The sequence below is a fragment of the Sphaerodactylus townsendi genome, linkage group LG03, assembly GCF_021028975.2.
Source record: "Sphaerodactylus townsendi isolate TG3544 linkage group LG03, MPM_Stown_v2.3, whole genome shotgun sequence".
In the NCBI taxonomy this organism is placed as follows: domain Eukaryota; kingdom Metazoa; phylum Chordata; class Lepidosauria; order Squamata; family Sphaerodactylidae; genus Sphaerodactylus; species Sphaerodactylus townsendi.
Window position 1 is genome coordinate 126382063 of NC_059427.1, and position 27344 is coordinate 126409406.

Below are 27344 nucleotides of genomic sequence, written 5' to 3' on the forward strand. Positions count from 1 at the left end.
GAAGACTAGAGAGGGATTCTGAAGTCTTCCATGGATATTGCTCAGACTGTTAAGTACATTCACAAGCTGCATCATATGCTGGAAGGGTAAGGGGAAGCAGAACAAGAGGGAGATAGTTAAGGAGGTAGACTCTCCAGAAGACATATCGAGGCCTATTATTACATTCCCCTGCTTAGAATCAACAGTAAAGTAACATATGTTGTGGGTTACAGTGTGCCTTACACTGTGATATGCACCACAGGAGACTTTTGGGTGCTTTACACAGAGCCCCCCCCCCCCCCCCCCCAAAAAAAAAATATAGGTGATGGAAAGTAGGCTGTAACGCAAGCAGGAAAAAAGACAGAAAATTTTAACAGTGCAGAGAAATGAGAAAAGCATGAGTTACAGATATATTCTCATCCTAGGTCTGATAGTGCTGCATCTTCAGAGCAACACAGCAGTGAATTATGCAGTAAAAGAATCCCCAAAACCTCTGGCGAGGGCAAGAGCAGATGCAAGATCCAGATACCTGCTGCTGCTGTAGCACCAGGCAGGGATGTCAAGGAATCTGCTTGGGTATAGCAAGTGCCAATGTTTTGGGGGGAGACAGGAAATTAAAAACCTCCCTTGTCAAACTGCACCTGCTTCAAGCAAATATTCCTGACTTTATAATCTTAAGTGGATTCCACATGGGCCAAAAACAGCAGTGTGAAAATGGTGTAAAATACGCGGCCACAACTTACCGTGGCCGCCATTGCAGTCCTGGGAAAGGGGAGCATGCGGTCTCCCCGCTTCCCTTCCTGGTCTCGCAGCTTGGTCCCAAGCCTGGGGACCAGGCAGGACCCTGCACGCAGGCACAGAGGTTTGGGGAGCTGATGTCAGCCAGGTAGGAGCCAACCAGAGCCCATAAAAGGCCTGGCCTGGCCGCTGCTCCTTCTGCTCACTGCAGCCGCAGACGCTTCCCCATCCTCCTCTCCCTTTTGGAATGTGCTTGATAATGTTTTATTTGTCATAGCCTTTGCAGGTTGCGCATGGGGGGACTAGTCCCCAGTGCTGGGTGACCAGGTTCGATACCCACTTTTGAGAACCTCCACAGAGGTTTAGGATGGAGCAATAAATAGTGCCGGTGAGTACCCCAAACGTGGGCTACTCTGGGCTTGCGCCCCTTCATACAAAAAGAGAGTCAGAGCCAGTGGCAAGCTAGTCTTTCAATTGCTGCTCAATTAGTAAGTGCATTTTCCCCAGCAGGTGAGGAAAATTTTATGGGCTGGGGGATAGCAATTATGCTGCCCAGCACACAGATCAGACCCCCATTCTGCACATTACACTTCTGTTTTCCTTGAGAATGTGTTTTAATAGAAGGCTATGGCCAATATGTTTTTACCACAATGAAAGCATGCTTGTCTTTATGTGATTCTCTTATGGGTGCTCAACTCTTTCACTTGGGCTGCAAATGATTTAAAACCCTTTTACACCATTTTCACACCATTTTCAAACTGCTGTTTTTGGCCCATGTGAAATCAGCCTTTGTATCTAAAGCCTAGTTTTCTCCACAAGGGCCATAGAGAACTAATATTTAATTCCTTATGTCTTTCTGAATCTTCATTAAATACCTATTCTTTTTTATTCCCACCCCGCCCCCAAGACTACATCAACATTTCCTCATCAGTATCTTTATTTTGCATCAGCACAGAGCTGATTTTGCATCAGCACATTGTTCTGACTTCTAAACTTTCTCGTTCTGTGCTTGGCCCCACCATACATTCTGAATTCCTCATATATTGAATTCAGGAACCGAGCTACCATCCCTTTCCATATCAACCTAATCTATAGTTATGGAGAACTCAAGAAAGTAAGTGGAATGTGGATCAGCTAAGTAATAAGCTGTGAGGCCAAACTCTTAAGAAGCGAAGGCATCTTCAGCCAGAAAATATTGCTGAGAAGAAAATGTTTCTGGTATGTTCCACAGAGAACTCTAGATAATCAGGCCCGTTCTGAACATACAGAATAATGCACTTTCAGTCCCTTTCACGATTGTTTGCTGTACAGAAAGGCAGAATCTGAGCTTTTGCAACAAGCAGAATTATGCAAATTGAACACATTCTAGCAATGTTTGGCATATGGCTGCAGAGTACTTTCACTATCCTAAAAATAAGTAGAGTTTGTCAGCACATTAAAAAATATCCAATCTCCCTACCCACGTGTGTTTTTTCACAGGCTTACTCAAACTGTGGGCCTTGCAAGCTACTGGACTAGCAATGCCTTACCAGCTGTTCTTAGCTTGCTGTACTCTCTGGGAGAGGAGTGTTAAGCTAGATACTGTTAACCATCAATCTGGCCCTGTACTCCATTTCTAACATCAGTTGGTCAAGGAAGTTTTAGCATCCCCCAAGTTCTAGCTGAGTCCTCCTACTGTCAGTCACTGTTGTCCAGAAATATGGCATTTTACCTAATAACTTCAATTATTCTCATTTTTTTTGCCTAGCATCCTGCCTCAACTAGCATTTCTCATTTTTTTTGCCTAGCATCCTGTCCCTCCCCCCAAATTCAGCTATATTTCTGACAGCATAGTTCCAAAGGTCCCTCACGTGGAAATGCACTTTCTATTGTTTGTTTTAAACCACCCATTTATCCATTTAGCAGCTTCCAGTTTGAGTATCGTATGAATGGAAAAATGAGAAGTCTGTACGCACTTATTGTAGTTGACTTACAATTTTCTATCACTGAATCAGATCCATTCTTTAAATGAAAAAATAAATCTTAATCTCATCAAAAAGAGTTCCATACTCTTCAGCCTTTCATTCCAGGATTGCCAGGTCCCCACTGGTCAGCAGCAGATGATAGGGGGGTAGGGTTGCAAGAAACTCATGGAGTTTTGCAAACGGAGCCTCAGGAAGACAGGAACCTCAGTGGGGTACAATGCCAGCAAGTCCACCCTCCACAGCATCTGTTTTCTCCAGGAAAAACTGATCTCTGTAGTCTGGAGATGAGCTGTAATTTGGGGGGATCCCGAGGTCACACCTGGAGGGATTAACTCTTCCTTACCAGATGAACTTGTGATGAAATTAGAACATCCTATGGGACATTTATGAAAAAGTTCATTATGCAATGTCCATTGCATCTGCTAGCTTTTGCCCCGCACAACTGTTTATGGTAATTCAGTCTCTGACATCACTTTCTCAGGCACCTCAGAGTAACAGGGATTTGGTTATCAGCTGTGAGGCTTTTATGAGCTTTTTTTTTTTTGCAAATAAAATTTTGTTACTCCACCATGACTTCCCCATCAGTGTTGATACAGTATGTGAACTGAAGGGCTGGACAAAGTGGTTGTAATGGCCCAACCATGAGCTCTTGCTGCCACCAGCCGCGGTGATCAAATCCTGGAAGCTGATTCAGTCAGCCTGAGACATGCAGCTCTGAGTGAAGCTTATGCCATTTTGAGTGAATGGGGCCCAGGCCCAGTCAGCCTTATCGTTAGCCGCCATCCGAACCCAAAGGCTTCCGAACAGGAGATGGATGAAGCCATTGCACGCACCACTCAGTGAGAAAACAAAGATGTCCCATACCCTTAAGTCACAGGTAATCTGCCCAAGAGTCCATCTCTGAGTGTGACGTCTAAGCAGAGTGACGCCTCCTCACCTCTGAGCTGGACAATGAAGCGTTTCTTGGAGCCAGTGAGTCGGCAGGGGTCCGTCAATTCTGAAACAGAGCTATCTCAGTACTTCCTGCAGGATGGCACAAGTCAGTTGACGCTTTCTGAGACCACAGTCACAGGTTCCAGTGACGAAGAGCAATTTTGTCCCAAAAGTGGGAGCAGCTCTCTGGACGAGAGTTTCCCATCTCCTGGCGTTCCAACTACAAAAGAATTGGCCCTGTGTGATTTGCCCAGTAGTGGAAACTCACCTGGTCCTGTGAACAAGCCCAGGGAAGTAGTTTGGCACGTGAGTTTCAATGATAGCCCCAAAGGTAGCCGAACCGTGTTCCAGAGGCAGAGGAGGATTGCTTTCTACAATGGTGATGCCAACGATGAAGATGATTTTGCCAAGCAAGATGGCGTTCAGTTTCAGAGAGGACCAAGACCCAAAGGCCAAAAGAAGGCACAGAGTAACTTGTCCAACAGAAGGCAAGGTTGCAAACTAGGAGAAAGAATTTGCAGCAGATATCCACAATGTATCAACCGTGGGCATCTTCAGGGCATCTTCAGCCAAGAGTGCCAAGGAATCCCCTTTCCTTCCAGTCAAATCTCTGGATTCCTCACATATGACAGAGCAACACCTCAGCTTGAAGGACTTCTGAGAGACACAGCTGGAATCTAAGAGATCCCCTAAACTGGAACACAAAGCAGTCACTAGAGTTAAAAGTTTGATGAGCATTGAATACCATGGGGTCCCGCGGCCGAGAAACGAAGAACACGGTGCTGGCAATCAGGTCATTGGGAGGGCGTTTCCAAAAAACCAGAAGAGTGAAGCACACGAGAGTCCTCTTGGGTGGAGCCGTACAGAAGTGATTACTTTGACTTGGAATGAAAATGAATCCTTTGGCCTGGATCTGGAAATCCACGCCACTCACTTACGGGCTGTGATACCTGGGTTGCGTCTTGGCAGAGCAGCCGAAAGGGCATCTATGGGAAGGGTGACTCCTGGAGATAAAACCCTTTCAATCAAAGGTATCCCGATCTATGAATTTTCTTATGAGGACGTCTGTCAGTATGTACGGTGTCTCCCCACAACTATCATTCTAGAGGTGCAGAAGTCTGTTTCTGCTCTGAACAGGCTTTCAAATCTCATTGTGTCTTCAGAAGCGGAGGCAGCTCAGCCGGCTCCAACCAATGTTCTCGTGATTGAAGAAGAAACCAGCTTCACCATTCACAAAGAGACTTTGCACAGGGATGATCCAGATTATGTGTCAGGAAGAATAGAGCCGCCATCTGATGCCAAGACTGAGGAGCAATCAACAGATGCCTTCGAAACATGCTGTGCCCCGGACAGCACTGTGGTTCCAGTTGCTGATACTGATGACTTCCTTGACAAATGCAATTTGTTGGGAAAAAAGGATTCCAAGTGTCCATTAATCAAGACCAGATGCATCAAGGAAAACACTTCGGGGCTGGCAGAAGATTGTTGTGCTAATTCTCGGTCGGATCTCATTAAGAATGACATGCCGGAAAGGCCATTGAATTACACAACTGAAGGGCCTTTGCCCATCTTCAGGTCCTATCCTGGACCAGTTCAGTTGATGTAGACAGGATCTTGGTGGCTGTGAAGTCTATCATCAGCCCCTTGGTCCTGTGCACATCATGACAGTGAAAGCCAGTGGTGATGAGATACAGGGCCCCTGGTGGACATTATCAATCTACCCCTCAGTTCAGGGGCTTTCTCATGGGGTTTAAAAGAGGCAGTAGTAAATAAGCCATCTTTGGATCCTATGGATATTTTCCAATTATCAGATGGCATCAAAACTTTTGTTCCTGGGTAAGGCAACCAAGAAAGCAGTAGTGGAACAGCTCCAGAGTTTCCTGGAGGACACGTCAGCTCTTGCTTGACCCATTTCAGTCTGGCTTTCAGTATGCCCCTCATGGACAGTCCTCTTAGACAGCTAGATCAGGGCAGAGCAGGTCAGCATCTGAAACAGCCAACCACTAACTTTTGGCTCGCTGCCTTGCTGATGCCGGTGTATATGGGACAGTCTTACAATAGCTAGTCTCATTTCTCCAAGGACAGGGACAGAAAATAGTGCAAGGGGAGAAAATGACATTGAGGCACGCCTTAGTATGTGGAGTTCCCTAGGAGGCAATCATCTTCCCAATACTGAATATCTACATGCACCCCCTAATCCAGCTAGTTCAGAGTTTCAGGCTGGGCCACCATTAATATACTGACAACACTCAGCTATGTCTGTTGGTGGGAGACGTCCAGATACCATCCTAGATGTACTGGTCAGTTGTATGGAGGCCATGGGAAGGTGGTTGAGACAGAGATGGCTGAAATGGAATCCATCTGAGATAGAGGTCCTGTGGTTGGGTAGGGGAAACCCCACTCTTAATGGGGAGCAATTAACACCTGCACCATCTGTCAAGAATCTGGGGTGATTCTGGATGCCTCCTTATTGATGGAGCCATAGGTCATGAATGTTGCCAGGGTGGCATTTTTCCACCTTCATCAGATCCAGCAACTGGCCCCACACCTATCTCACCCTGATCTAGCCACTGTAATGCATACAGTGGTTACCTCAAAGCTAGACTACTGTAACTGGCTCTATGCAGGCTACCTTGAGACTTCTTCAGAAACTCCAATTGGTCCAGAATGCAGCAGCACAGGTCCTCACGGGAAACCCTTGGTAGGCACATATTCAACCTGTGCTCAGCCAGTTGTACTGGCTGCAGGTGGAGTACTGAATTAGGTTCAAGGTTTTGATACTAACCTTTAAAGCCCTTAACGGTTTGGAAGTCTTGTATTTGTGGGACCACCTCTCTCAATGTATACTGCAAAGAATGCCTTGTCAATCAGGAGACAATCTACTAGTGGTCCTTGGCTCTAAAGTTGTCTGGCTTTTTGGCTCTGGTTTCAGCCTGGTGGAGTTCTCTTCCAAATGAGATCTGGCCCCTGCAGGATTTGATTCAATTCTACCAGGCCTATGGTTGTTCTGCAAGGCCAGTGGTTGAGGGCAGCAATGGTTTCCATCATGTTGGCCTCCTTTCTTCTCTCCTTCCCTTATTTCTTACTGTAAAATCCATATTTATAAATTTATTAACTATTTCCCTTCCTTATAATTGGGCCTTACACAGAGTTTGGCACCATCTAGTTTTGTTACCATTTTTCATTAGTTTTATATTAAGATTTTAGTTTTATTACACTGTTGTGTTTCTTTTGGAAACTGCCCTTAGCCCAACTAAGGGGTATAAACAAACAAATTAGATCTCTTTTGGAAATGGGATGGTCATAAGTACTCTGGTTAAAGATTTCCCTACTCCCTGGTCTTTTTCTACTGTTGAATGTCTGTAAAGTACTGAACTAGTATTTTCCAGGAAGCATCAGTGACAACTGTTATCAGATTTTTCTTGAATAATAATCACTAGTTCACTTCTCAGCCTTGCATGTGCATAGCTATCAGTTTTTTAAAATATGCATCGCAATATATTGCTGGTCCCAGCAATTATCAATATATTGCTGGTCTAGAAGACCTTCATGTAATTCTTCACAAGATAATTTGGATGTTACCCTTTTATATAATATATCAACTGCAAATCAATAAAATAAGTAATAAAGTACCAAGGGGAAAGATATTAACATTAAAAGCCATAATCTCTCTGATTATTTAAAATCAAATTAAGGATGCAACTGACTGAAGGAGGAAAGGAAAATATCTTGGATTTGCTGGTCTTGGGGGCATGTTTACAATCTGTACTGAGTAATCATTTAGCCCAGCATGCTGCTGACTTGGGGGGGGGAGGCTCTGATAATTCTCAGCTGTGACAGCTGGACTCCCTGCATTTTATAATTGGCAAAGTGTTGGTTGACAAAAAATGCTAGTTGACAAACTTCTGTGTGGGAAACATGCTATGCTATGCTATGCCTTCCACCAACAATCTGTGTGTACCAAAGCAAAGGTCAAATGCAACTACCCCATCCACAAACTGAAGTATGCATCCTGCATCCTGTGCAGTCATTCACTGCTTACTCAATATCCAAAGATGGTTTCTCAGATGGAAAAACTCAATCCCATAATAAGCTGGACCAAGTAGTTACAAGCCTGAGAGGACCTTTACTACTGTTAAGCATCATTCTTCTTTTTCTCCAAATGCATACACAGATTCACTTAGGACTCTTCAGTACGCCCCAACAAGGACTCTTCAGACACATTTCAGAATTGATAGCAATGATTCCTGTGGCAGTGCCCAGTGAAACAGATGGTGGCGTGGGCATTAGGTACCAGCCTCCTGGCAATCTGAACATCTGTTACTGTTAGAAAATGCTAATTGCCATCAATCAGGACAGCACCTACCCACATTTACATGCGAATACGCACACACACATACACACAAAATTACATCTAAATTTCTCTGAGCACAACACTAGCTGCATGTTAAGTAACTGCCATTTCTCAGATGCTACAAGCATTTCCCATGCCAGGGATGTATCACCTCAGCAAGCCCCTAGCAAAGCATACTAGCTGAAGACAGAAGGATCACAGCATTCCCTTTCCCACACATGAAAACAAGCTAATTGATTTTGCAAGCCCTCCCATTTTCCAAACCATCCAATTAATCGCTAGAGGTCCAAACTGCATCAAGATCCAGGCTCAGTGGATCACTTGGCAGCTTAAAAAAAAACAAAACAAAAACAAAGCACTCATTTGGAATCTTAGATTCCAGAATCTAGAATGGTATCTCTTGCTCCCTACAGCAAAATTGATAGGACAGAGGATCCTACTACTGAGCAATTTGGTTGTTCCCTATAATGGTCTCTGTTGTGCAGGATATATTCTTTCTTAAATAAAAGTAAGCTAGGAAGTTCCACTGTCTCCTCCAAAAACAAAACAAAGTTGTATACAGTGGTACAAAAATTCTTGGGATAATGAGGGGGGAAAGTACATTGCATTTTTAATTGCCCATTACATAACAGTTGTTAAGCCTCTGGCTCCCTCTTACAATTTCTTCCTCTGCTACCACCCACCACCCCTCTTTTGGCACAAGTTAGGTGGTGAATTCCTGGCAGCAGCAGCAGATTGTAATTCTATGGCTCGCTTCCAGCAACAGTCCACCTGTCTTTACTCTGCAAGTGAGGGAACTGCTTAGCACAACAACAAGGTCATTAAAAAAATCATTCACACCATCTGCCTGAGTGTCATGGGTTTTGACCCCAGAGAGTTTTTCAGAAGTTCTAAAAGCCTCCTCCATCCCCACTCCCAATTCTTTGAACACACAGGATAGTAGGCAGAAACCCAAACTAGCTACTGTTAAAGTACCCCAAAATAGGAAACACTTGTACACCTTTTTCTAACACTAAAAAATTTATGTCCCATGCTCAAGCACTCCATCTTCCCTGGCTGCCTTTGAAGACAACTTTCCAACTTTTTTGTAAGAAAAAAGCTCATCTGCTATCTCATTGACAAGGAAGACCTAATTTCCAAGAAAATTATTTTTAACTAGTCTAAGTATAAAAGAATAGACAGAGGCTGTCTGAGTTGGACAATAGGAACCTGGGTTCAAAGCACTGCAGGAAACTTTCCAAGTAAGTTTGCGCCAGTTATTATCTCTCAGACTAATTCACTTTACAGAGTAGGTTCCCAGGAAATAAATGGGATAATTGCCACAAACAGATCTGTGGTGCTTGGATGAAAAGTCGGAGACAGACGAGGTATTCCTCTATTACATACTGCAAGTAATATACTAAAATTAAAAATCACATTAATCCTATTAAAGGAGTCTTTAACCCTAGTCCTCCCATGGAAACTACTAAACAAAGAATAAAACTGCATCTAAAAATCAATTCCTGAAGGATGCACTGGGACCCACTGCACTGGGTAAGTTGCAGCAATTTCTTGGCTGAATCCAAGTGTCATCAGTAGATGCTGAAGTACAATTAAAAGGGAACAATGTATAAGCTACATATACTGTAAACTTGAATTCATCTGAATGAACTATGAAAGTAAAACTTGAACAGGTTTTATTTTTCTCCACTTAGGGGATGGTATAAGTTAGGATGTGCCATTAAATGAACTTGGACTGTAACAGAAAAACAAGGACGAGGAACTTCCTATAGAAATATACAAGACATATTTTGTATTTCAAGATGTAACTACTTTGTATTTCAAGATGTTAAAAGTGTTCATCCATCTATTATGTACTGTGGCTGATTTTCCTTGGCAGTTACTGCTTTGTGTCACACTCATAAGCCAATAGCTCTTAATTAGGAGAAGTTAGGAAAATATACACACTTCCACAGTTTACTTCTTTCAGTTGGCCAGGGATCACTTTTTTCCTTAGTTATTTCCCATACAACACTTTGAGATCACCCTCTCTACAGCAGAGCTATTGCTCATTATAACTGGTTATAGATCGTTCTTGATCCTAAAACCAATGTGTGTTCCTCTCACTCCCAGGGAGAATCCTTTACAGACAACTTTCAGTTCACTCAGCTGTCTTCAAATTTGTCCGTTAATCTTTCTCTCCTCCAACTGTTAGTTTTCAACTGTCATCCTTGGAATTCTATTCGAACTCCCTGCAGGGTTCTATGACTGGGACAACTCCTTAGAATGAAGCTGCCCATTGCAGAAGCCTTCTCAGTTTCCTATGAATGGAGGCAAGGATGCTACACTTGGAGGGAAGGAATTGCCTCCCTGTCTTTCAAAGGGGGGCAGCTCCTAGAGCTGCTGATGCTTACAGTCACCTAGCTTCCATTTCACAGCACAAGCCAGAAACATGCCTTGCCAGGAAATCTAATTGCCTGAGTGGACAAGAATGTACAGTCATCAGATATTTTAGATACTTTCCAATGCACCATGGAGATAAAAAGATGCCACTGTTTTCCCTTGGCTTTCAACTGAATAAAGTTCTGGTTTTGTGCACTGCTGGTCTTTTATTTCTATGTACAGCTCTGCATATTTTAATGCACCTTCCCACCTCTATTTTGCCAGCATCTGGAGAAAATTTATTAGCCAATAAGGAAGCTTCTTGTCATCTCAAGCACAAAGTTCTTTACAATAAAAGGGTGAGAATGAACTGAATCTGAACAGGGATGTAGGTATAGATTTTTAGGGGGGGGTTGGGAGGGCCACACTCCCACCTGCTCCTAGGGCATGGCCACACCTCCCCAAGCCCCGCCTCTGGCCTAGCGCTTATAAAAGCAGTTCTCCAAGGCCAGGGACGGCAGACTCCTCTGCCCTCCCCTCCCCTGCCCCCCACCAGCTGCCCCCAGGTAGTATCATCAGGAGAGTCCCCCAAACAATCCCTGACAGTTTGGTGCTGCTAGCCCAAACAATGCACCCCCTGCAGGCCAAAAACCGAAAAAACACTAAAAATGTTTTTAAAACCCACAAACGGAGGGGCGGAGCTTCGGACATGAATGGGGGGGTTGAACCCGAGAACCCTCCCTTACCTACCTCCTTGAATCTGAAACAGGGTCTTTAAAAGTTGCAGCCCCACTGAGTCACCTAACCTTTTAGGTCAGCAACTGATATTTCACTTGCTTTTAGCTTATATATGATATGGGTGATACTATATCATTTCAAGATGGAGGCTTGCTGCATACTTTAAGGGAGGAGATTCACTGCATATCTATAAAGGGTACTGGTCAGGTGAGTTGGAGAGAAGGGCTTGAAAGAGCTGCAAAACCTTTAATCAAAATGATGGACCCCTGGGTTGACAAAGAATGAGAACTGCTGCTACAACTGGAGCACAAAACACAACTGCAGTTTGATGCTATGATTCAGTGCACAAACAAATCAGATTTTGGATGGAACAAGATGGTTATCATGTTGGTATCACACCATAACCTGAAGCAGAATGACAACACGCTAGAGTAAGGCAGCGCCACCTGCTACAAACAGCAACCACAGCCTGATGCATTGAAGTGGTATGACAGAAAATTTTCACTCTCTATGACCCCACCAACAAACTACAATGGGAAATGCACCCAGGTTTGAGCCTGAAATGTTGTAAACTTTGTGTACCTCTGCGCCAGAATATTTCATAAATATAATTTTAGCATGAATTTTCAATTGGGATGCTACATACTGAAGGAAATCAGCCTCACATCCATGTCCAGAATGGTACAGTGTCTAAACACATCAGTATATTCTAGAGCAGCTGTGCATATTTTTAAGTAGCACTGGGATGCCAGCAGTGAAAGTGATATGCTGTATTTTACACACGGGATCTAATGATTGAAGTTGCTACTTGGCTTGATTCTAATAGTTAAAGATGTTCAGCCAAAGGACCATCCTAAATAGGTTTCAGTGTACAAGTACTTGGTCCAACCTGAACATCGTAATTTTCAAGTCAAGGGATCTTCATCTGATACATAATTGATGCTGTAACCAGGAGTCATTCTTCTGTTAGTTTACACTGTTATGGCCTTCAGCTGGTACAATAAATAAATTGCAAGTTCAATGCATAATGTGGGGAACTGGCCAGTAAACTACCAAAACGCCAGTTAGTTTTTGCTTGCCATGGTCTAAGATGGCAGGTAAAATGCTGATAAGAAATCCCCATTCTGTCAGTATCCAGGTCTATCCCACAGCCTATGTTCTTTCCTTCTCTCCAACAACTGCTTGCATATGGGATTAGACAGCAGCCTGCCAGCTCCTGTGCTTAACATTACTGCATCTGGAAACTCTTCACACCCTTAATTGTTCTTAATGCTTTAACACACTGAGTGACTAATAGACACTAATTGGACAGATTTAACAGGAAAAGCAAGACACAGGAGAAAGGGGGAAGAGAGCAATGTTGATAGTTACAGCCCCTGCCATCATCCCTGTCACAGCAAAAGACTGCCCAAAGTAAAATACTTTTCAATCAAATCAGTGATGATGGGGTGGTTAAGACGGAGCGTAATGCTAAGCTAATAATGTCTTTAGGATGTTGCTAGAGGGAATTTCCAAGAGAAGGGCGCATGAACAAGGATTTATGAGGAAGCAACACATCTAACATAGCAAAACATTCCTTTTAAGCACGACCACAACAAATCAGCCAAAGCCCCGTTATAGCAAAAAGGTATTCGGAGCTGCCATCTGACAAAATACTTGAATCTCCACTGTAAAAACAAGACTATCCTGATGCTGTGGTTTCCCTTCTACATCTTCCTTGAAAGCACTGCCAAGGTCTACTGGCACAGATGGAAGATTCTTCTATGCAAACCACAGATCTAAACCGGTGCCTCATTTCTTGTGTTTGTGAGATCACCATGAGGAGAAGAATCTTGAGAATCAAGCAGGAGCTTATGGTCAGCTTTCTGTAACAGCTTTCTGTTTTTGACTCCACAGGTAAGAATGTCAACACATCAGTTCTTGTTCACTGCCAGTCTGGCATCCAGGGCACGGGGCACACAAGCAATACCATGGACAGCGCTTCACCCAAAAGCTGAAGGACAGACAGAGAGCTGGCTGCTTCCTTTTATCCCGTCCCAACCTTCCTGCAGACTCCTGGGAACCCACAATTGTTTACTGAAAGCATGCTACCACAGGAAATAGACACAAATCTTGTTACACAGCAGCTAAGCCTCGCTGGGCATGTTTCCTAAAAATTGCCTGGCATTTACGATACGATAACTAGTCTGCAAGAGCTAAAATTAAATCCACAGCAAGGAAACTCACTTTCAAGTCTGACCCAATTTATTTCCTAGGGCTGGATGAGGAGGGGGAGGAGAAAGGCCCATCCTGGTTTCGAGATGCCATTTTTAATGACCTCCCTTCCTCCCTTTGCAGCCTCATTTCTCTCTCCCCCTTTCAGCTGAGACTTTGGGAATGGAACTGTGCTGCCTTTTATGTCTAAGCGGATCTAAAGACTCCTACTCATTGGAACAAAAGTACCTTGAGGGCTCCCCTCTTGGATGTTGCTCCATTGCCTTTTGCCAGTTCTTTCCCTAAAAAGCATTTCTTTCCCAAAAGGATTTAGCAATGACAAGGAGTATGCTTGCAGATACCAAATTACATTGCGTTCCCTCCTGATATTGCAGGCCTCTAGCTCCAGGGTTCTATTTCACACAAAGCACCCCAAATCCCTGCCTGAAGCTGAAAGTTCTAGAACCCAAGGATCCCCAACAATTATTAATAATAGGAATTTCCATGATACAAGGTGAACATAATGGCAGAGGAAGCCTAGACTTGGAGAAACCTCAGTGCTTGCATGCAAACGGAAAATAGTTTAAGACCAGACAATTGTTTCAGTGTTTTGATTATCCTGCCCTTTTCATCTTTTGTTTTTTGTGTTACTCATTGTGTATTTGTGGGCAGGTGACTTTTGGAACATTTCCAAAATATGCATAAATTAAAAAGTGGATGTGTCAAACTGGCAAGAGTGGCAACCCAACACTGTATGCATCATCAAACAATGATGGGCGAGCAGTATCATAAAGGTCAGCAGCACACATCATCTGTCCTGAAACTGCCCTGCTTGGCCCCACTTCATAATCTCATGGTACTTTCTAAGAGGCCAAAAAGTAAACTTGCAGAGTAACTACTTTAGACTAAAAGTTTGAAGATAAGAGTTTGAATTTATACCTTGCTTTTCTCTCCTGCAAAAAGTCTCAAACTGGCTTACAAATTCCTTCCCTTCCTCTCCCCACAACAGACACCTTGTGAGGTAGGTGGAGCTGAGAGAGTTCTCAAAGAACTATGACTAGCCCAAGGTCACCAAGCAGGCTTCATGTATAGGAGTGGGGATATAAATCCACCAGATAACAGTCCCGACTCATGTGGAGAAGTAAACTCTGTTCTCCAGATTAGAGTCCACTAAACCATTACACCACTGGATGAGAACCAGATAAGTGTTTGCAGCTTATGTGGAAGAGTGGGGAATCAAACCCAGTTCTCTAGATTAGAGTCCACCGCTCCTAACTACTAGATCATGCTGACTCTCTACTTTATTGCTCTATATGTGCTCACTCTCCCTTTGCCTGTCAGCTCACACAGTTATCAAGGACAGAATCCCATTGCTAGAAAAGGATGTTGGTGTGTTTCTTATAGCACTATGGCTCTGCCATCCCAGCCAAACATCCACTAAATGTGACTGTGCTACAATAAATGTTCCATTTTTATGGACTCCTCAACTAAAGAAACATATTCCCTCTTCCATACTTCTCTACAGCATAAGGGACAAAGGGTTTCAGATGGTGTGTATTCTCTGACAGCAAATCCTCAATGCCTGACTTGCTAGTGCATCAAATTAGCCCGCTATAGGCCTCATACCAGCTGGGCTGCAGCAATGTGATTGATACAGATGGCAGGAGCAAATGATAGTGCAGCTTCACTTCCAACCAGGATCAGATGAAACAAGAAGCCAATATAGTCCCACTTGGTACTATAAAGCGGCTCATGCTGGCCTAGCTCCTCCTCATATGCAACCTGTCATTCAAAAGCAGAGCGAGAGGTTTCTTCAGATGTCCAACTTCCTGTTTCTTGGCCTGCTCCACTACCTGAGAAGATTTCCACTGACTGCTAGGCCACCATACCTGACACTCAACCACATACTTCAGTCATTCTCAAATACATCACACAATTACAAAAATGTAGATCACAAGCAGGGGCAAGATGGCATGCACTGCTTAAATGCTCTATCAGCATTAAGCTGGTCTGATTTTAGACAGATCCCAGGAATGATGTTCTAAAATGACCACCATAAAGTCTTCAAAGTTAGCACCCTAACTCCCACAACAGATATTTTTTCTCAACATTCAAAGGAAATCAACTCCAGCTATTTATCTCTGCACAATGACACTGAACTTAACCATCTTAGATCGCAGACATATTCTAACATTGTATGGTGAAGAGGCATGCTATTCTGCTAAGTACAGTCTTCAGTTCTTCAATTCAGTAGCACCATATGACTAAATAATGCTTTCCAAGCTTCCCTAGCACAGCACTGCTGCCATTGATGGATGATGGTTTCTTCAGTTATTCCAAAAACTAAATCCATTCCACGTTGAGTCAGAGAGATAGACCTTGCTGGCCCCAGCACTCTACAGAACAAGTCAAGCACCCTTGCACCTCCAAATACACAGCTGAAGAATTTCACTGACGGTTAAGTCCTCTCAACCCTACTCATTTTACCTGACAAAGCTAAAAGCAAAGGCATCAAAATGTTTAAGGGCCCAGGGTAAGATGAATGTGTCTGCAGGCCTATTTCCATACAGATTAAATAAGAAACATACCCCTTTGAGCAAAGTTTAAAAACAACATCTCTCTAAACCCCCTCCCCCTCTCCATTTTTTTTGAATGGCAAATAGAAGACCATTCTTAATGGCAAATAAAAGCATAAAATACATACCCCAAAAAGACTATGGCAGATGAGGTCCAAGGGACAATAATAGACCTGACCATTTAGAGGCCCATCTAGAACGACAGAGGACATGACAAGTCTCAAGAGAGACTGGGTGAAGAACTGGATGTGGAAAAACCCAGGAAACACTAATGCTACAGAATAAAGGTGTACTGGCAGATGTGTGGGAAGCTTGCATAATATCTGCCCACACTACGCCTGCTTAAAACCAGCGCGATTGGTCCCTTTAACCCTCCCCCCTTCGCAAAGAGCAGTATCTTCCACCCAGAGTTTTTTCAAAAGACTCTGAAGAAGCTTCAAGGTGATGCTGTGAGCTTGGCTTCCTTGAGACTGATTAATGCAGCCAGGGAAATACGGCTGTGCCGCCTCTTCAGAAAGACAAGGCTTCTCTTTAATCCTTCTCTCAGGACGACCTCTGCCCCCAGTGGAGAAATGAAGGTTCTGGAGGGGGGAATCATGTTCCTTATTTTATGATTTCAGAGCATGCACTTGGGAGCAACAAAAGACTAGAGCAGAACGCAGCCAATGCTTGGTGGGAAGAAAGAGTGCCATGTGCAGCAGACTGAGGTTTTTAATGCTTGCAACGCAGCTGCAGGCGACAGGTTTGGTCGGGCGTTGGTAAGACAAACATAATCACTAACCTCATGCTGCTGCCCCAAGGGTGAAAAGCTATCGTGGACCAGATAGGCAAGTAGCACAACACAGTCTGGCATGTTTCTCTCAGAGCAGAGCTCTTGGTATTCTAAACACCAGTGCTTGGCAGTACGAAATCAGTTTCCTTTTTTTAAAAAGTATGCTCCCCGCCTTCATGACTGTCAAGAAAAAGACTGAGGAAAGCACAGTACTTTATGTTATAGCTGCTCAAACCAGAGCACAACTAGGTGAGGATTCTGACAAAATACCCCCCGCAATACACACATGCTTCCTGGATTATTTCAAAAATGTCAGGTCAGTAATATGGCATAATAAATGTACTTTTCCATCCCTACATTGCATGCTTTAATCATATTTCGTTGTTACTGCCTATTCACTCCTCAGCCAAATATATTGTGTTTTAATATTTATAATCAATCTTTTAAAACCTGATAGGACTTGTACTTCTGTTTTCCAGTCATTCAAGTTCCACACACTGCTCCCCAATGGGAAAAAGCCTGTGGCAAATCAACCACTTAGTCCCTTCCAAACCATAACCAGTGACAGGAAGAAAATGGATGCTAATTTGCTTAACACAACATAGCTGCCATGCTGCTCTGTAGGTGTTCAAAAAGCCATTCCACATCAAAACCAGCACAACTTGACTTGTGCTGGTTTTGGTGTGAAATGGCGCCCTGAGTACACAGAGTACACATAGAGGAGTGTGGAAATTATATTGTGTTGAGCAAATTAGCATACCTTTAAAAAAAAAACCTTCCATATGCCCTCTCCTAGGCATCAGTTTCTTAATCCAAACAGAAATAAACCTTTCTCTGGCTTTTCACATAAACCTTTTTACTTCCTGGGATCCTCAGTAATGCCTTCCTTGAACCTCTGGAGGTATGTAGAAGATTCTTTAAATGTATCATATTCTCAAAGCTGACAATTCAGTGTCCCATTCAAGTACGTACTGCCATGTTCAATAACTGCAAACTGAAAAGGAGCCTGAGGACTAGAAAAATGCCCATCAATGACACATGGTGGGAGGGTTGCAAAAGGTTTTGTGATTCACAGGGGCACCCCTCAGAAAAGAGAGCAACTACAAGTCACTGTGTTCTCTGTGCAAAGTCACCCACAGCCAAGATCCTCATAAATGACAGCAGGTCACCCACTTTTGGGGAGAAACTGGGTAATTTCCCCTAATGGAATGAATGACAGCCATTCACTTATATGGTAGAAAGCAGCGATCCAGGCACAGTTCTAGAATGCAAGCAAAACCTGTTTTCCAGTAACCTCGACAAAAACATCAAACTTTTTTTTCCTAGCTGCATAGTTCCACCCTTTCTTAATCACACTAGATTATGATGGGAGACTGCGTCAGAATGTTGGAAAGCAGGGCCGGATCAGTGAGGGAGGGGGGCAGGTAATCCAGGGTGGTGGCCAGAGAGGAGGCAGCAACAGGAAGTGGAAGAGGCTCAACTGCACAGAAGAGATGGCTTGTTTTGCAGTGTGTGAGCCCCATCCCCCTGGTTAGGATGCTGCTAGAAAGTGGGGGATCCGTTTACTTTATCAACAGTTTAAGGAATTTAGGAATCCGACAGTGTGGAGCCAGTTAACTCAACATAAAACCATGTTAAATGCCTTAATGAAAGAGAAACAGATCCAGTACGCAAATCAGGAATGGGATCATCTTTACCAAGCCATAATATCTAACGACTTTAGACGGTTCTGGATTATGACTAATCGGTTAAATCCTACAAAATCAGAGACGTTCCCTTCTGTTCCACCAGAGGTTTGGACAGAGTATTATGCGAGATTATTTCAAAAGGAGGAGACCACCTTTAGCTTTCAATTCTTTCCAAAGTTGGATACTCCTAAATGGCCACCTGTCGCAACACAGGAAGTTGTGAACTTAATATCCGGAATGAAATCCCGTAAAGCCTCTGGTCCAGACTTAATTTCCCCTGAGATGTTAAAGTCACATGTTGACTGGTGGGCTCCCCTATTGGCAAAATCATTCTCTTCAAATTAATGACTCAGGCCACATTCCTACAAGTCTTGGCTGTCTGCAGTCGGTATTGTGCCTATCCACAAGAAGCATGATCCGGTCAGATCCTGCCAACTATCGCCCAATTAGTTTAATCTCAGTTGTTCCGGTATGCCAAAACACTATTATCCAAACTTCAAACCTGGGTCAATCCAATGCAGAACATCATTGGTCCTGAACAAAATATAGGCTTCACAAGGGGGAAATCTAGACATTTAGATCATGCAATGCTTCTTTTGTGCAGCAGACCTTGTTACCAAATACACTAGAGGTCCAAGATGCTTAGACTTTATGCTGCCTTCATTGACCTGAAGAGCAGCCTTTGACACAATATCAAGAGAATCCGTCTCTGGGCTAAATTGATCACCTACACAGGGGAAATAGATAAATAAACTCCTCTATCTGATAAGTGCAACTCTACACTGATACAAACTGTAGAGGTTAAGAGTACTTTGGCGAGAGGTCTAATTACAGATTCTATTCCAACGTATAATGGTGTTAGGCAAGGGATGTGTACTAAGCGCCAACCTCTTTTCAACCTTTTCCTGAGGCCGAACTTACCATCAGCCTTAACGGGAATCAATGGCCATGCTCCCAAACTAGGGACAAGGCATATTTCAATACTGCTATATGCCGACGACACTGTCCTTTTATCCCGCTCTAAGGTCGGACTTAATAGACTGCTGAATAGGTGTGGAGAATACTGTGTAGACAATGGCCTTGTTATCAACTACCTAAAAACCAAGATTTTAGTTTTGCCAAACGCCATAAAAGCACAAATGGGCAATTAACACGGTGCCAGTAGAGCAGGTCAGTCGATATAGATACCTGGGAATAATTTTCTCCTATAATCACTCCTGGTTACCCCATAAAGCTGCTATGGCAGCAGCTACTAACAGCTTTCATGCCATTGTGCGCTTCTATTATGGAAAGGGCCATGCCCTTGTTCCAGCAGCAGTCAAAGTTTTTAATTCAAAAATAGAAGCTCAGTTGCTATATGGTGTTCCCATTTGGTTGAACGCAGTGGATGACTCTTTGAATATGGTTCAATCAAAATTTTTTCAGAAATCATGGGCCTTCCAAATTGCGTATGTTATGCGGCTCTCTGCTTAGAACTGGGCCAAAATTCATTGGTCTACAGGGCTTGGTCGAGAGCCTTTAAATTTTGGCTGCACTTGCATTATACACATAATGGGCACTCTCTGGTTCACCTAATACTATCAGATACCCAGAGTAATTCATGGTTCTCGCTGATAGAGAGGGAGATCGAGTCAATTGGTGTACCCCTTGACTCCCTTCTAATCCTTTAACTTGTTCAGAGTCGTATAGATTATTGAAACAAAGGTTGTTGGTGAGAGAATGGAACTGTTTAACTCTGGCAGCGAGGAAGACTTGTTCACCTTTGCATCTATCGATCCCCTTGCAACATAACAGAATGGCCTCCTATCTGTATCATCTGACCAATCCGGATCAGAGAAGAGTTTTTTCACTCGCTCGCTTCAATGTTTTCCCTTCTGCCATACTACGAGGTAGATATAACAACCTAGAAATGTGCAAAAGGGTGTGTTCATGTGGTGCAAATCAATTAGAAACATTAACTCACCAATTATTCCGTTGTCCTAAATCGGCAAGTATTAGAGTCAAATACTCCAGGTTGCTTTCTATGATACCTAGCGAGCTGGATGAACTAAGCAGACTATTGTTCTTATTAAATAATTCTGATGCTACATTCTGTAAAATGGCTGCGAACTTTCTGCTGGAAATATCCCACAAGCAACAGTATATATGAATCAACTTAATTTGTTATATGTTGCAAGTTTGTATTTTGATGCGATTTAGATGTGATTTTATACTTTTTATACTGTTTATGCCAAATAAAGGCTAAATGACAAAGAAAGTGGGGGAGGTTCAATCACCCAGAAGAGATGGCCTGGTCTGCAGCACACATGCCCCATTCCCATCTGCAGGACTTCCCAATTCCTTGTCTTCCCACCCTCCTCTTTCAAGGACCACATGCTGACTGTGGCTGTGATAGGTTTTGTGTATGCAAGACTTTGGGGGTGGAGGCATGTTTGGCACATACTAAATAGTCACAGAAAGAGAACAGGCTTTGGGGGGGGCGGGCTGGTGACGGTTAATGGTTTAGAATGCGGTTCCTGTCCCCGTGCCTTATGCTAAGGTGCTGCAAGCCCTTGAGCATCCTGGAGTAGAATGGCAGAGAAGGGAAAAGGACAGACTTGTGGTGGGTCTTTCTCTTTCCCTAGCATTATTGTCTTTTCCAGTGCGACTTTTTCAATGACTAAAGTACAGTAGTTTCAGCTTAGTCATTTTAGTTTCTAGAAGCATAATTACCAGATGAAGCCTTTCTTAGGCTGTACTGTATTTCATCAGGCTGCAAAAGAGCATGGCACATGTTTGATGTTTTCCATGGCAGAATTATATGTGATGTATTTTTTTTAAGTGTCCAGAAAAAGCCAGACTGAAAAACTTTATCTTTGGGTTGGGTTTTTATGTGTGCAGGGAGGCAGAGGGAGTAGTCAAACACTACAGATAGAAAAATTAATGTGAAAGTGTAATTCTTTGTTAACTGTTCATAGAGATGAACATAATTTATTATATCATTAAAAAGAGTTGTTGATTATATATGTTTATCTTATAGGATATAGAGAAAATATGTATATAATATATGGGAAGTATCATTTTGTACTTTTGCCTGCCTTTAAAAATGTAAATATGGCCCTGCTGGGAAGTGACATGCTGGGAAGTGACATGCATACATCACCTTTCAAGCAAGTTGTACATCCAGACAGACATCATAGACAAAGGGATATGTGGAACAAGTTGCACTACAGGTGAACCCTTGTTTCTTCCCTACCCTGATAATAAAAAAGTAAGAACAAACAGCAAAGAAAGTTAAAACAAATAAAATGAATATTTTTACAAATCAGGTTAGAATAGGAGAGATTTACTGAGCAGCAGTGGCGTAGTGGTTAAGAGCAGGTGCATTCTAACCTGGAGGAACTGGATTTGATTCCCCGCTCTGCAGCCTGAGCTGTGGAGGCTTATCTGGGGAATTCAGATTTGCCTGTGCACTCCCCCACATGCCAGCTGGGTGACCTTGGGCTAGTCACAGTTCTTTGGAGCTCTCTCAGCCCCACCTACCTCACAGGGAAAGGAGTTTGTAAGCCTACAGGAGAGAAAGGGGGGATATAAATCCAAACTCTTCTTTAGTGCAATGGAGGAGTCATACAAGCAGAAAAAGGAGCCATTATCATTGATCCCCCTCCCCCACCACTGGAGACCTCCCCACATGATGTTCCTGGGGGTCCTCTGATCCTCCGCCCCGAAACCATAAATCAGTGATATTTGGGGCTCCATCAGGATAGGGGAGGTTGAGAAAATCACACTCCATGGAAAGAAATCCCTCCTGGTTGCAAAAATTTCTGGTGGATTCAAGCCAGCATTTGGGAGTGATGGAAATGTACCTGCAGTATAAGTTGCTGCAATAATCCAAGCACAGCATTTTGGTTCCTTGATGCAGAACTGAATATATATTTTGAACTAAGTACACAACATGCTAATTGGGATGGGCAGGGGTGAGATTCTTGCTGTTTCATATTTTCTGCAAGATTCTGGTTATGCAGTTTAGGCAGCATGAAGCCGGATGAGACTCAGAATCAACAGATTTGTTCACTCAGTGTCCATCCATTCAATAAAGAAAACCAGGCAAAAACAGAGTAAAAGACTTAGCAGCAGCCTTGAACTAAGAAAAAAAGGTGTGGATTTCGTAATTGGGATTGAGCATAATTCATGCTGGCTAGGATAAACTAACAGAAGAATTTGATTGTACTCAAATGATAAAACATTGCAATATACTGTGTCCACAAAGGATGCAGGACAATGCTGAAAAGGGACTTTAATAAAGAGATACACTCTGTCTCAGTATAAATAAATTGATACATAGCATAGGTGCGACTCTCAAATAGCTATTAAGGGTTTAAAAAACAAAGGTCAACAGGGCAAATAAGGGCCAGAAAGAATTCGACTTTTTGCTGGAGAACAGAAATAGTATTAGTTGTTAGAAGATGCCCCAGAGAATGGAAATGTATCTTTGCATTTGAAGACTGAAGACACTTAGCAATATTTTAAATGGTCACGAGTTACAAAACATCTTCTTGCCTCTGTGCCTTTTCCTCTCTTCACAGCCCACAGCTCCCCCTCCTAACTTCTTCAGTTACCATCACTACTTCTTCAGTGCTTTTAGCCCCAATACATGTTGACCTGGAACTGAAGATGCATACTAAGGCAGATGATACCAAACTGGTCTCAAAGAAGAGAACCGTGAGAAGCATTCAGTGTTACATTGAACTTCATCTACAATTGTGTTTACCTGTTTGCCTTCATCTACAATTGTGTTGCCCGTTTAGAGAGTTTCTTTTAGCGGTGCACAGTGATGCCTGATTTGATATCAGACCAGGAAAAGGACCTTGGGGTTATGGTGGACAACTCCCTGAAAATGTCAGCTCAGTGTGCAGCAGTAATTTTTTTAAGGCTAATTCCAGACTAGGGATTATGAGAAAAGAAACCAACAATAAAATGGCCACTACAGTAACCTCTTTATACAAGCCCTTCATACAGACACATGTGTAATATTGTGTACAGTTCCGGTCACCTTATCTCAAAAATAATATAAAAGAGATAGTAAAAGTGCAGAGAAGGACAGCCAGAATGACTACGGAAGTGGAATTCCTGTGAGGCAAGGCTAAAGTCTCTAGCTTCTTGGTTGAAAAAAACAACAACTGAGGGGGGTGACATATGAAAGCCTATAAAATTATGCATGATATAGACAGAGGGAATTTTTTTCTCCTACCTTCCTATTAACAGAACTCTAGGTTACCCTATGAAACTGACTAGTGGAAGATACTGACAAAAATGTACTGCTGCATATTGTGACTGTGCCACTCAGTGGGTAGTTGGCTTGCGGACCTCATCACTATAACATGTAGCAATGGCCACCAACTTAAATGGATTTAAGAGGGAACTAAACAGATACATGAAAGGTAGGTCTGTCGTTGCTGATTTGTCACGATAACGAATAGGAACCCCCCAGTTTTAGAAGCAGAGTGCATCTTAGTGTCAAGTGCCAGGAAGCAGCCTGCATGTGTGGTGTGTTGTCAACAGGCCATCGTTGTGGGCTTTCCTGTGGCATTTGTCTGTACGCAGGATGCTGGGTCAGATGGACCATTGATCTGATCATATGTTCTTTTGTAGGACATTACAGATCATGATAAAAAGTCACAGACAAGGACAGGGGAAGAACATGAACACGTGTTCTAACTTCTTTTCATTGTTTGACTTATTCAAAAATGCCAGTGAATTCCTTAAGAGCTTTAGTTTTAGAACTGACTCACCCAGGCAAAATGCGCCACTGGGGGGTGGAGGTGGGGAAGTGCTTCAATAAGTAGAAATTTTTAAAATAAAAACATTGGGAAAAGTAATAGCTAATATTTCACAGACATCGCTTTGCACAGAGTGCAGGCACAGAAAATAAGGCATGTGTTTTAGAAGTATACACATGACCAAGCCTTGGCATTCGTGTATTACAATAAAAATGGTATTTCTTCACTTAATAGGCTGCCCCAGGGAAAAGTAGAGGAAATTGTCCAATTAAAACTCAGCTCGTTTTTTTCAGGGGCAATGGAGAATTGCACAGTCCTCATGGGAGGCAACAGAACCAACAAGTTTTAGGTTGGCATGGATATACGACAAAGAAAACAGGTTTTTGTAGCAAACTCCACAGAGGGTTCCAAATGCCCAGTTACATGACCAAATCCCCTTTCTCAGGTTTTTCTTACTTTTTCTCTCTATAAAATTTCCATAGTCTAATATTAGCATGAAGGTCTGGGCCTGGGGGACCACTGTAAGTGTACACCCCTGTTCCCAGTCACAGATATTCCATAGGGTCTCTTTCTGTCCATATTCTTACCTAGAACACCAAGCAACCGTGTCAGATCTAGCAGATGTAAAGATTCAGCGAAGCTACTAATACTCTGTGCTGGGAAGGAGAGCCATCAGGTTCCTCCACCTGGAAGAAAAGGAGAAAAGAAATTTTAGACCTAGTTTTCATACATACAGAATGAAGAACAGGACATGAAAAGAACAATTATTTTAAGTGTCATTCTCCCTTTTTCCAATAGTAAAGTACACTGAAAGACCCACAAAACAGAGTAGATAGAGGTCTGATTCATCATGTCCACTAATGCTATCTACTGGGGTGGGGCGGTAGGGGGGAAGCATGAAGCCACAGTTTTGCTTGTTACAAGGTCAAGGACAGCAACTTTTAACTGGAAGAGATCTGTGACTAAAAATGAAGCTGCTATTATACCAACAGAAAAAAAATTACTTAATTTCTACTTTAAAGTGTCCTTCAAATCCACAAAAATTTCAGAGACTTGTAGAGTAGACTCATTATAGTAATTTGTCATTTCAGATCTTTACAGTCCATAAGTTTTTTTAATGTGTTGTCTCTAAAGATATGTAAAACTCACATTAAAAGAGAATGAATTAAGAAGCCTGTAGCCAACAATTTGGCTCGTTATATTTAAAAGCCAATTTGTTCCCAATCTCTAAGTAGAAAGACACAGCCAACAGCCACATTGGTCCAAAATAAAATCCAAAAAGAAATGCTGCGTGCAAGCTTTTGAGTTCTTTGTAACTCCTCATCAGGTTGGATGATGAGGTTGGATGTTTAAAACCATAAAATAATTTAGGTCTGATAGGAAAGTTAGTACTGTGCATATTTTCGTCTTCCCAAAGTATCTTTTTCTTGAATTCTATCTCTCTGATTTTATGAAATTTGAAAGTATAAATGCCTAGTTTTCTACAAACAAAATTGCAAATGTACCTAATACTTAAAAGACAGATGCACATTGCTGCACCCTATTCTGCCTGAGCACACAGGTCTTTGTATTTTGCCATCTGAAAAGGAGGAAATGTTAAGTTGAAAACAAAATACAAAAAAATTGTAGTGGACAAAAGAGCATATTACTTGGAAAGAAACTCTCATAAATCACAGTGTGACTACCACTAGCACATCTGGGTGTTAAACTTTGTAACAGTGTAAATACTGGTCCTATGATAACATATCAGCATCAAACACATCATAGCATGTTAATGGTTGCCCAAATAATATATATTTAAATAATACACACATCTGTCAAAATAAGGTATACAAGAAGGACTTGCAGGAGGCATCTCATCTCTCACTCCCACACTATTTCTTCTTTCCTTTTACTCAACCCCCACACACACAATTGATCCCCTTTTCCTGTTTCCTTATCTTGTTCCCACCCAACAGCTAACCTTCATTTAGGTACCTCCAGTTTTCCATCTCCTCTCCCAGCAGTCTTTGACAAGGAAAATGATGGTCCAGTTTTGTAGCGCAAGGTCCATTTGCTTAGTAAGGAACCAGGGACGTACCTGCCAGAGGGACATGGCATAACAAGGGCATACCTGCCAGAGGGACATGGGTAACCCATGTCCCTGGGTGCCATTTATCTGGTCCCGGGGGGGGGGGTGGCCCCACACAGACCAAAGGCTTCTGCGGACTCGCAAGGTGCTCCTCAGCCTGGCCCCGTAAGAGGCCAAAGATGAGGCAGCATGGCCACTGCTGACGGGGAGCAGCAGCTGGCAGGTCACGGCAAGCTGCGGGCCTGCCAGCTACTGCCATGGTCCAGTTTTGTAGTGTCTGCCCTATTGCCTCCAAAGACGAGGCAGTACGGCCTCTGACAATGGAGGTGGGGGGGGGGGGGAGAAGCTGGCGGGTCACAGCAAGCTGCGTGCCCACCAGCTGCTACCGCCCCACCTGCTGCCACCCCCTGGCTCAAGTGGGTCACAAGGGGGGTGCCCAGAGCAGGTGTTGCCCCAGGTGCCATTCCCCCCCAATACACCTTGGAAAGGAACAATCAAGGATCAGGGGACACCTAATTTTCCCCTCTATCCACTCTTCCATCATTATTTCCTTTTTCCATCCTCCTAGGAAACCCCTGTTTCTGAGGCTCACATGGAACCCATAGTCACAGCGGTGACTAGCACAGAGCTGCATGCAAGGCCTGACTGAGCCAAGCCCGGCCTGCTGCTCTGTGCTGCCCACAGCCTCCAAGCCCCATGTGGAGCCTGGAGGTCATGGTACAGTTGTGTAGGTGACTGCAAGAGAAGGGGACAGGGGATTCCACTCAAGCTTTTTTTTAAAAAAATGGTGGCAGGGCTGAATCACACCGAAAAAGAAACCAAGATCATTTGGGATCAGCTTTTCAGATCTTTAAAATGCTGCCATTTTATTGAGAGAAGAAACCTCACACTTCCCAGTTCTAACTGCTACACCACACTGGCTTTGTCTCCTATTGAACAGTAGCAAGCAGCAAGGTCTAGGTGAGTCATGCGAATCATATGGTATCAAGGTGTGCAGCGGTTGCTGCCGGGACATGTTTGCAACAAGGAGATCTCCCAGAATTCTAACTGATCTCCAGACAACAGAGACCTGCTCCTCTGGAGAAAATAGTTACTTTGGAGGGGGGACTCTATGGCATCGTATCTGGCTGAGGTCCCTCCCTTCCCCCAACATCATAGTCCCTAGATTCCACTGCAAAATCTCCAGGAATTTCTCAACCTGGAGCTGGCAAACCTAGT

The 27344-nt window shown here is 43.2% G+C and overlaps 1 protein-coding gene across 6 annotated transcripts in view; it reads right to left on the reverse strand.

Moving 5' to 3' along the window:
• The window catches only part of RBFOX3 (RNA binding fox-1 homolog 3), a 402764-nt gene that overhangs the window by 247197 nt on the left and 128223 nt on the right, over positions 1-27344 (reverse strand). For 5 of the 6 annotated variants that reach the window (XM_048491464.1, XM_048491462.1, XM_048491460.1 and 2 more), the window contains exon 2: positions 24643-24741. The exons of the other annotated variant lie outside the window; for it this stretch is intronic. The gene's annotated coding sequence lies outside the window, so the exon portion shown is untranslated. The remainder of the gene's footprint in view (positions 1-24642; positions 24742-27344) is intronic. 6 annotated transcript variants of the gene reach the window in all.